This window comes from Trachypithecus francoisi, unplaced genomic scaffold (genome assembly GCF_009764315.1).
Source record: "Trachypithecus francoisi isolate TF-2019V2 unplaced genomic scaffold, Tfra_2.0 Lachesis_group10, whole genome shotgun sequence".
NCBI classification, from domain to species: domain Eukaryota; kingdom Metazoa; phylum Chordata; class Mammalia; order Primates; family Cercopithecidae; genus Trachypithecus; species Trachypithecus francoisi.
Genome location: NW_022681455.1, coordinates 4,180,351 through 4,192,460, shown reverse-complemented (window position 1 = coordinate 4,192,460; position 12,110 = coordinate 4,180,351). Strand labels below are relative to the sequence as shown.

The window sequence follows — 12,110 nt, the reverse complement described above, 5'->3', positions numbered from 1 at the left end:
TTCTATATGTAAGTGTTTTTGTAAGTACACTTTTCCTTCATTAAATATACAGATCTTAATTGTACAGTTTGATGTGTTTTGACCAAGGTATATACTAGTATAACCACCACTCCAACCAAGGTACAGAACACTTTCATCTCTCCGGAAAGTCCCCTTGTGCCACCTTCCAGTCAACTCCCAGCCTCCAGAGGCACCCACTGTTCAGATTTCTACATGCATTTTGCCTGATGCTGAACTGGAACCTTACAGCCTTTTACATCTCGCTTCTTTCACTTAAGATAATGTTTTTAAGTCATCCATGTAGCTCACTCTTTTTTGTTGCAGAGCAGTATTCTACTGTGTGAATGAACGTACTTTATCCATCAACAGTTGATGAAGTTGGGTTGGCGGTACTTTTTGGCTATCATGGGTAATGCTGCTCTGGATGTTTCTGCACAAGTCTTTATTGTGGACATGCATTTCCATTTCTTTTGGGTAAATGCCCAGGAATGGAATTGCTGATTCATTAGGAAGTTATATGTTTAACTTCATAAGAAGCTGGAGAACTGTACTCCACAGTGTTCATGCTATTTCACATTGCCCCCAGTGCCATGTGAATGTTTCGTTCTCAGGGTCTAGAATATCTTACTGCAGTTTTAATTGGAAGTTCTCTGATGACTTTTGATATTGAGTATCTTTTCATATGCTTATTGGTTATTATTTCTTCTTAAAGAAGAGTCTAGATCCTTTTCCCATTTAAAATTACATTGCTTCTGTGTTTACTGTTGATTCTTAGAAGTTCTTTACATATTTTAGATTTATGTACAGTAAATATTTTCTCCCAGTCCATGTCTTGCCTTTGCCTTTTCTTAACGGTATCTTTTGATAAGCCAGACATTTTAAATTTTCACAAAGCCTATTGTATCGGGGGTTGTTTTTGTTTGTTCATTTATGGTTAGTACTTTTTTTGGTACTAGTCAAGAAATCTTTGCCTACGTTCTCCTAAGCTCATGAATATATTTTTCTATATTTGTTTCTAGGAGATTTATAATTCAAACTTTTATGTTTAAGCCTATCACCCATGTATAATTATGTATAGTACAAATAAGGATTGAAGTTCATTTTTCTTTACATATACTTATCCAGTTATTCCAGCACCATGTGTTGAAAACACTTTCCTTCCTTCATTGAATTTCCTTGAAGCTTGTGCTCATAACTTACATAACGAGTATTGTGTTACAATTTCCATTATATTTCTTAATTTTTCACTTAACACAATGTTTATATGATCTATCTGCAATGCTATATTCAGTCATTTGAATTCACTCATTCATTTTATCATTCCATAAATCTGCAGTGGTGAAGAAAACAGAACACGGCTTTATTCTCATGAAATTTATAATCTAGTGAGAGATATTGGCCAAAAAATTATATACACACACCCAGGTAATGATAAGAGCTATAAAGAGAAATAAAGCAAGACAAACAGGAAGAGGTTTAATGGGAGGTGCTATTTAAATAGGGCAATGGGTCAGGAAGCCTTGCTCCTGGTCCTGACATTGGAGCAGAGAGCCTTGGGCTCGTTCAGTCTTGAGTTGAGCAATTGCTTCCAGAAGAGTTAAAAGGGTAGAGAGCCCAAAGGATGGCAGATAAAGGGGTGAAGGGCAAGAAAAGAGGCCAAGGACCACATCACGTACAACCCGAGAGGCCAAGGTAAGGACGCTGGATTTTGTTTTAAGAATGCTGGGAATCTGCTAGAGAGTTTTGAGCGGGAGAGTGATACGATATCATTTGTGTACTTAAAGTATTTGGAAACAGAGAAGAAGGGGGTGAGGAGAATGGACATGGGAGGGCAAGTAAGGCAGGAATTGCCATGAGCAGGGTGATATGATGTGGCCTGGGCCAGGGTGAGAGTAGTGGATACATACAGAAGTGGTCATATCCTGATAGACTTTGAAAGTAGAGCTGATGGATTAAATATGAAGTGGAGGGGGAAGATGAGGACTCAAGGGTAACAATAATAAAATGTGGCACATTCAGGAAGGGACAGGTTTGAGGGAGGAATAACAAGTTTGATTTGAAAGAGTTTGAGTTTGGGAGGCCTGCTGGTGATAGAAATGGAGACGTTTAAGAGGCGATTGTGTATAGAAGCCTGGAATCCAGCGGGGAGGCTGTGATCAGAATCAGAAGTTTGGGAGTCATTAGTGTGCAGATAATATTTGGGAAATCACAGAACTAAGACATTACTTACAAAGTGAGTGACCCTGGAGGAAAAGTCTGTGGACGCTGCACCAGGGAGGCTTCACTATTCTGAGGTTCGAAGCATGGGAGGAGGACCCAGCCAAGGAAGTTGAGGATGTAAAGGAAAAGCCAAGAGGCGGTGGGATTCCATGAGCCAGGTGGAGGGAGTGTCTGCATAGAAGCGCCTGCCCCATCGTGCTGGAAGCTCTTATCAGGTGGAGGTAAATCAGGGCAGAGAATTGCCCTTGAGATTTGTCCCTGTGGGAACATCGCTGACCTTCAAGATGTCAGGCTTGAGGAAGTGGCAGGACAGGAGATTATTTGGAGTGTGTACTGGAAAGAAAACAAATGATGAGGAAAGACTGACGGTAAATAGGTGGAGCATCTCTAGTCCAAAAATCTGAAATCTGAAATGATCCAAACTCTGAAACTTTTTGAGCACCAACATGATACCATAAGTGAAAAATTCTACGCCCGACCTCATGTGATGGGTCACAGTTGAAATGCAGGCACACGACACCCAGTTTATTCCATGTCCCCAAGGGAAAAAAGATCTTCCAGGCCCCTTCAACTGCCATCTATCTTTTTGGCAGACACCCGGATTCCCCCACGCAAGCACACTCGCAAACAGTAATAAAATAGCACTGATCCAGGCCAAACACACTGAATGCAGGTTCCCCTCAATGCTCCACAGGAAGCCAAGACCTCTGTGCATTACTTACTCTGTGTGTGTGTGTGTGTGTGTGTGTGTATTCTCTACTCTGTGGGATAAAGATACTGTTGAAAATGTCAAAAAGGCCTGCAGATAACCCTGTGGGTAACAGTGATAAGAAAAAGAGAAAGTATTTATGTTTATAGCACAGGAAGTCAAGCTGTTGGAGAAACTGGACAATGGTGCGTGAAACATCTTACAGAGGTGTACGGTGTTGGAATGACCACAATATGTGATCTGAAGAAATAGAAGGATAAAGCTAGTGCCATTCTCTGCTAAAAGTGATAAGCAGAAGTTAATGAAAAGTAGAAAAACACTGGGTAAAGCTGAACATGAAGGTCTTGATCACGTATTGAAAGAGTTGATCTGTCAGCATCCCAGTGAACACATGCCACTTAATGGTATGCTGATTATGAAACAAGCCAAGATCTATCACAATAAACTGAAAATTGAAGGGAAGTGTGAATATTCAACAGGCTGGCTACAGAAATTTAAGGAAAGATGTGGCATTATATGTTGAAAGATTTGTGGTGATAAAGCATCTGCTGATCACAAAGTAGTAGAGAAATTCATTGACAAATTTGCCAGAATCATCACTGATGAAAATCTGATGCCAAAAACAGTCTCTAACACTGACGAAACATCCTTGTTGTGGTGTTACTGCCCCAGAAAGACATTGACTCCAGCTGATAAGATAGGAACGAATGATGCCAAGGACAGAATAACAGGTCTGGGATGTGCTAATGCAGCAGGCATGCATAAGTGTAAACTTGCTGTGATGGGCAGACTTGCATTCATGCTGTTTTCAAGAAGTGAATTTCTTACGAGTCCAATTGTTATGCTAACAAAAATACATGGATCACCTGGGGCATAGTTTTTGATTCATTTCACAAACATTTTGTACCAGTGACTTGTGCTCACTGCAGGGAAGCTGGACTGGATGATTGACTGCAAGATTTTGTTTTTCCTTCAACAACTGTTCTGCTCATCCTCCAGCTGAAATTCTCAACAAAACCACACTTATGCTGTGCCGTTTCCTCCAAATGTGACATCATTAATTCAGCCATGTGACCAGAGAATCCTTAGATCAATCAAAAGTGACTACAAAAACACTTTCTTGAACAGCATGCTAGCAGCAGTGAATGGAGGCATGGTTGTGGAGGGTTTTTGAGAGGAGTGTAACATGAAGAATGCCATATATGCCATTGCCAGTGTGTGAAACACAGTGACTAAGACAGAGTCGTGCATGCCTGCCACCATCTCTGATCTGTAACTACGTTTAATGATAAGGATGAACAAGGTGGTGTCTTTGAAAGATTCTGTATGTCAAGTGAGAAAAAAGATGTCTGACTTCCTTACATATATTAAAAATATTCCTTCAGAGTCCATTAGTAAGCTGGAAGAAGTGGATATCGAAGAAGAGTTTAACATTGATAAGGAAGCTCCAGTTATTCTTTCACCGACCAATGACGAAGTAGTAAAAATGGTTCTGAATCAAGATGATTGTGGTAATAGGGACAGTGAGGATGATGTTAATGCTGCAGAAAAAGTGCCTAGAGACAACATGGTGAAGTGGTGTGAGGGGCTTATTGAAGGACTAGGGCAGTATGCATTCATAATAGAACGTGAAGTCATGTCAGTTTATAAAATCAAAAAGAGATTTCTAAGACAAAACCCACAGATAATGAGGCAGATGACTCTGGAGGAAACATTTAGAAACGCCACCCAGCAGAATGCCTCCTCATCCCTAGAGAACACTTCCTGGTCCCTCAATGCCTCTAATGTTTCCCTCATCTAAAAAAAAAAATACAGTTACAATAAACTTTTAATCCAAGCAAGGCATCATGGGTGGAGACTGAAAAGCTGCTTGCTGTTGCTGTTGTTTAACAGTTGTTCCAGGTGTCTGGCGATGCTACTGTGCTGCTTACACTTTATTCTCTCACTGTAATAATGGTATGTCAATAAGTGTAAGAGAATGACTGCTTATAGGCATTATATAAATTCAGAGTCAGGAATGATGATGATGCCAAACAACTACAGACTGTCCACAGAGATGGCCGAGATAGTCACGCCTTTGCTTTCTGATAGGTCAATGTAGATACACTTTGTTTTATGCACAAAATTATTTAAAATCATGCATAAAATTACTTTCAGGCTATAGGTATAATAAATATGCAAAATATATATGAATTTCATGTTTAAACTTGGATCCCATTCCCAATATATCATTATAAACAAATATTACAAAATTCAAAAAAAAATTCAAAACCTGAAACTCATCTGGTCCCAAGGATTTTGGATAAAGCTACTCAACCTGTATAAGTCTTCGAAGGAGTTTTGTGTCCAATCTACTCATTTTCCCCCTTAACACTGGTACTTTTTAGACCTTATTTAAGAAATTTATACTTGCCCCAAAGTGACACAAGTTTTGTCTTACATTTTCTTGCACTAGCTGTGAGAATGGTTTTCACAGCTAAACGTTTAATCCAGTTAATTTGTGTGTATGATATGAGGCAAGACACTTTTCCACTCATCTAGAAGATTTTTATACCTTCTGCTCTCTCCTCAAAACTTCCTCCCCCATTTCTTCCTCATGCTGTGATTTCTACCTCACAGAGAAAAGGGAAGCAATATTGTGAGAATGTCCACAAACTGCAACCCTGCATCCGCCTGCCTACCTGCATCTGTGTCTGTGTCCTTGAACTCTCTCCTATTCATACAAGTGAGTTTTCCATGTTCCCACCAAGGGCAACCTCTCCAGCTGAGCCCTCAATCCCACCTTCCTTGTCTACCCAATGCTCCCCCTCTCCTCCATTATCAGCCTTTCCCTCTGCTAAATTTAACTCATTACCACAAGAACATTATCAGTTCTTCTTTAAAATCAGCAACAACCCATGTTGACCCTCCTTCTCCCTCCTGGTACCTCACTTCTCTTCTTTTTCTGCATCAAAAGTTCTCCAAGCGTTGTCTATAGTCACCGTATCCAACTTCTATCCTTTTATTCTCCCTTGAATTATGGTTTTGCCCCAAACAAGTACACTTTGAAAGTAAAGTGGACAGAATTTGCTAATGTACATTGTTCCTTTTCAGTTCATCAATGACCTCCACATTCTTATATCCAGTGGTCAATGTTCAGTCTTTACTTTCCTTAACCTGTCATTTAAAATGATTGTTCTCCCTCTCTTCCATGAAACACGTTCATTCAATGTTTCACGCTCTCATTTTTCTCCTCGCTCTCTGGCCATGTTGGAGAGTTAAAGGCACAATCCTTAGTCGCCTTTTCTGTCTGTATTCACTCCCTTTGGAAGGCCAGCCAGTCTCATGGGTCCAACACCATTTATTCATTCATGCTTTTCTGGTATGCATCTCTAGCTTGTGCCTGTCTCCTGAATTCTAGGCTCATATATTACACTGCATTTTCACCTCATTTTGATGTTCAACAGATATCTCAACCGTAACATGTCCACGAGAAAACTTCCAATGTTTCCTTTCAAACCGGCTCTGCACAGTCTTCCCCCTAAAAGACAAGTGCATTCTTTCTGTTGCTCAGAATAAAAATCTGGGATCCTTTCTTAACTCTTTTGTTGTTGTTGTTGTTCTCTCAAGCTTCGCATCCTATCCATCAGGAAATTCTGTAGGCTCTACTGTCAAAATGTGTCCAGAATCGAACTAATTTTCAGTACCACCCAAGTCACAGCCATCATAATCTGTTGCCTGGATTTGCTGAAACTCTCTCAGTTTATAGGTCTTATAGCATGTTCTTTAATAAAGTTTAAAATCTATTTCGCATGAAGTTTTTGTGTTACCTTCTTCTAGATTAATTCCTGGATATTTTATCATCTTGTTGCTATTGTAAATGTGTCTTGTTTCCTAGTAAATATTTTAGGTGATTATTTCTGATAAAGTGTATGTGTAAATTGACCTTGTATTCAGCTACCTTGTTGAATTCTCTAAATATGCTGATAGTTTGTTTATCGAGCCTGGTAGATTTTCTATAAAGATCATCTGGAAATAGTGATAGTTTTATCTCTTCCATTTTAATCCTCACATTTCTTTTTGCTTTTATCCTATTACATTTTCTAGTAGCAGCATTTGTTTTACATTAAAATGTAAAGCAGACAATAAAACAAGAATTTCAGATAAAATTAATTCTAATAATACATTTCATTTAATCCAATAGATCCAAAACAATATGATTTTTCTAAGTTATTTACTCACCCTTTCTATATCTCATTGCTTCCTCATAGATTTATCTCTTTACTTTGCTGCAGTTCTTGTTTACAGAATACTTTCATTGTTATGTTACAAATTATGAAGACTTGTGTAATTGAGAATATCTATTTCATCCTTATAGTAAAATTGTTTAGCTGCATATAAAATACTAAATTTGAAGTTCTTTGCCTTCATGTTTAGAATCTTTATTTGCTTCTTTCTCAAATCTATCTGACTATATGTAACTATTTTTTCTTGTTCATTTTTGATCTGATCTTTTATTTTTAATTAAATTATTCATAGTTATTTTCTACTTCATTTCAGATAATCCCAGGATCTGAAGCTTTTGGAGTCTAAATCTATTTTGGACTGTTCCCTCTGACTCTTATTCAGGGAAACCTGCTTCCTCATGATTTTTGTATATCTATATATTTTTAAATGTTGAGCTGTTATTTGGCTGAATTTAATCTGTAGGAGACCTGAAGGACCTGAATCTAGGAAGGTTTCCACCAAAGAGGATCTGTATTTGATTCTACTGGATGTCTTAGACTGGAGTCATTTTAATTTAATTTTAGATTAATGTTTCTCTGACCATTCAGGAAGTATAAATTCAACACCAGATGCAAGAGGAAAGGCCCGTGGTTGCAAATTCTCCGGGGATTATGACTTGGTTTTATCCCTTCTGGCTTCATGCTGGAGACAAATATGTTTCCTAAATGACTCTTTTGTCTCAGGCAAGTGGATTCTTTTATTTTTTTTAAAGCCAACAATTCACTAAGAACATGGACACTTTGAGAGATGGCTTCATAGGAAGAGGTGCAGTGGGCAGCTCCTACAACATTTCCAAGTTCCCAGGCCTAGTTTCTACTCCTTATTTGACAAGCTATTCAGACTCAAAGTTCTAAGATCTTGAATAACCATTTGTTCCAGGACATTCCTTCATTCACTCATCCATTCATTCAACATATATGTACTCAGCACTTACTCAGTCCCAGGCTTTGCTCTAGGGGCTGTGCTTTATCAAGAAATAAAATAGGCCGGGTGCGGTGGCTCAAGCCTGTAATCTCAGCACTTTGGGAGGCCGAGACGGGCGGATCACGAGGTCAGGAGATCGAGACCATCCTGGCTAACACGGTGAAACCCCGTCTCTACTAAAAATACAAAAACTAGCCGGGCGAGGTGGCGGGCGCCTGTAGTCCCAGCTACTCGGGAGGCTGAGGCAGGAGAATGGCGGGAACCCGGGAGGCGGAGCTTGCAGTGAGCTGACATCCGGCCACTGCACTCCAGTCCGGGCGACAGAGCGAGACTCCGCCTCAAAAAAAAAAAAGAAAAAAGAAATAAAATAATCAGAAACCCCTGCCTCACAGAGCTTACATTCTAATGAGGGCAGCCTTCATTTCCAGCTTCATTGACTATACTTGTTTCAACTCTCTATTTGTTGAGGGAGGCAGAAAGTACAGGCTAGACTGACTGACTTATGGATTCGGTATTGTATTTTAAAACATTTAAAAATATATCAAGCATATAGATGCTTTCCACGGGGAGTTTTTCAGCATATCTGGTCTGAAATACTTTCAGAAACCGCCAAATTCTTTTTCTCAAACCCAATAACTTTAGTTGGTTCTTCTCAAATTATTATTCTGCCTTTACGGTTTGAATATCCTTTCTTGGCTTCTTGAAGCTATGTAAAAGCTTATTTAATTGTTTTATCTTTTTGGTCAATTAATTCTTATTTGCCTGGTATAATTTGTTCAGTGTGTCATGTTTCTTTATGGTATTTGCGCTCTTCAAATATGTCATTATCTTTTCCTCTGAGCTCATATTTCCTTGGTTCTGTCAAAGCTGGTAATTGCCCTCCTACCGTAAATAATTAGAAAATTGGAAAACAAAATCTATTAAACAACTGTTTTCAGATATTGAACCACAGGCATCACAAGACTATGACTCCAGTGAGAACAAAGACAAATGAAGTGAGCCCTGCAATTGTACCAGCTTACTACCTGGCAGCAGTTTCTGGACTACAGTGCAGGGAGGAAAACCCAGTAAATCCCAGCAGTCTTACCTAGTGAGGAGATAGAGATCAGAGCCTGAGAAAGCAGAAGCACCTAGAATTGGCTGGGTGGATACCTGGAGCAGGGGCAGCTACGTGGAGTGAGGGTTTAAGAGAACAGAGGAGTCCCCTGGGGTCTTTGGCCAAATTGTGATCTGAGAATGCATGGAAGGAAAATCCACAACACCAGGGAAAGAATCACTGAGAAGCAATAGGTTGAAAAATTCCTGGAGTTCTCAAGGGGCTGGGGAGAATTTACAATCCCACCAATTATGAGAGACCTCATAATACAGAGGGCATTTGATAGAGAGAGTCCTTAGAAGGGCCACACCTTAGTAGTGAGACTATTAGCCTTAGAGTAAGGGCTGCTCTGGATTTACCCTTATAAGTCTGAAAAGCAAGCCTCAAAGGGATCAATCTGATCTGCAAGTAATGTAACTGCACGAAGAACACAGTCCAACACTCTTTAAAGGAATACAACAAAACCCAGCATTCACCGACCTAAAATTCTTACTGCTCAACATTTAAAATTTGTTTATAATTTGTATTAACTAATCTTTTCTGGAGTCATGTGGTCTTGACTTAGGTCTTATTTAAATCTATTTATTAAGCCTGAATGTGATCAATATATAAGAAATTCAGAGAGATTAAGTGCCCAAGTACACAAAGTACTTGTATTCTTTTAGTATCATATACCAAGAGCTATGAACAACACTCAGACCAGTGTTTCCCCATGGTTTTTAAATTATTGCTCCCCTAAGGAGTATTATAAACAATTTTTTAATAATTACTCCATTGCATAAGATTTTAATATGGCAGATATAATGTATACACTTTTATGCATTGGCTCATGTAAATGTATGTCTATGCTTTAGACATTAAAAGAGTAAGATTTTTCCATCCCCTTGGGAACAATATTATTCCCATTGAAAATGCATGCTCTAGACCCTCTGCAGTCAGTTATTTCAAACATTAAAAATGTCAGTCCTTTATACTTATCTGCCTGCATGTCCTATCTTCTAGCAACAAAAAAATTAGAAGTCAAAATTTTCAAAATGCATTTCCAGTGGCATCCAAAACATGAGATATTTGAGAAAAGAGGTCAAAAAGCCTGTACACTGAAAACTATGAAAAGTCACTGAAGAAATTAAAGACCTAATTTAAATGGAGAGCTACACCATGTTCGTGCATTGGAAGACTTTAATGTTATGATATCAATTTCCCCCAAAATTGACCTACAGATTGAATATAATTTCTATCAAAATTTCAAATTTTTTAAGATATAAATTAACAAACTGCTTCTAAAATTTATGTGAAAGGTAAAAAATCTAGCTTGGATAGTCAAAGCGATTTTGAAAAAGAACAAAGTTGGGAGACTTACACTGCCTAATTTTAAGACTTAATACAAAGCTACAATAATCAAGACAATTTGGTCATTGTGTAAGGATAAACATATGGACTAGTGGAACAAAATAGAAAGTCTAGAAATAGACCATACACAAAACTGCCAAGGTATTTCAATAGGGAAACAACAGGATTTTTTTTTCAACAAATAGTGCTGTAATAACTAGCTATTCATATAGAAAAATATGAGCTTTGACACTTATCTCACACCATATAAAAATATTAATTCAAAATAGGTCAAATACCTAAATGTAAAATCTAAAACTATAAACTTTCTGGAAAAAAAATATAGGGGAAAATCTTTGTAACCTGAAGTTAGGCAGATATTTCTTAGATATGGCCCAAAAAAGTATAAACATAGAAGAAAAAACAGAAATTGAACTTCATCAAAATAAAAAACTTGAAAACTTTGAAAGATATTGTTAAGAAAATAAAAATGCATGCCACAGACTGGGAGAAAATACTTGAATAACATATACATTATGAGGTATTTATGTTTAGAATATAGAAATAATTCTTGGAACTCAGAATAAGAAGACAAAGAACCCAATTAAAAATATTAAAAAAAAATTTGAACAGGAATTTTACAAAATAAAATATGTGATGGCAAAAAAATACACAAAAAGATCCACAATATCATTAGTTATTAAAAAGAATGCAAGTTGAAACCATATGTTACTAATACATACTACCAAAATGTCTAAAGTTAAAAAATAAAATAAAACTGACCATACCAAGTGTTGACTAGGATATGGAGCAACTGAAACTCTCAAACATTGCTGTTGGGACTGCAAAGTGGTACAGTCACTTTAGAAAAACAGTTTAGCACTTTCTAATACAATTAAACCTACATTTTCCATATGACCCAGCAATCCTACTTCTAGGCATTTACCCAAGAAAAAGAAAATACTGTACATGAGTGTGTATAGCAGCTTTATTTGTAATAGCCAAAAACTACAAGCAGCTCCAGTGTCCATCAACCAGTGAATGACTAAGCAATTTTTGGGATATTCATGGAATGTAATACCCCTCAGCAACATGAAAGAACAAACGACTGATACATTCAATGCAATGATGAATCTCAAATGCGTCATACTTAGTGAAAGTATGACTAGACTACTTCTTTCACTACCATATGATTCTATTTATATAAAATTGTAGTAAAGGCAAAACGATGGTGATAGAGAACAGATCTATCTTTCTGGGGAAAGGTACTAGGGTGGGGTATTGGTAGGGGAATTCTGTAAAGGGTCATTAGTGAACTTTTTGAACTGAAAAAATTGTTGTGTCTTGATTGTGAGCGTAGTTATACTAATACACCCAGTTGTCAAAACTCAACTGAACACTGAAAACAAGTAGATTTTATACACATTATAGCTCAATAAATCTTTTTTTTTTTTTTTTTTTTTGAGACGGAGTTTCGCTCTTGTGGCCAAGGTTGGAGTGCAATGGCACGATCTCAGCTCACCACAAATTCTGCCTCCCAGGTTCAAGCGATTCTCCTGCCTCAGC

General features: G+C 37.8%; 1 long non-coding RNA gene across 1 annotated transcript in view; it reads left to right on the top strand.

Annotated features, from left to right (window-relative positions):
• The first annotated feature begins 1,528 nt into the window (after positions 1 to 1,528).
• The window catches only part of LOC117088639, a 29,749-nt gene continuing 19,167 nt past the window's right edge, over positions 1,529 to 12,110 (top strand). Inside the window, exon 1 of the long non-coding RNA XR_004439256.1 lies at positions 1,529 to 1,692. This is a non-coding gene — a long non-coding RNA (uncharacterized LOC117088639). The remainder of the gene's footprint in view (positions 1,693 to 12,110) is intronic.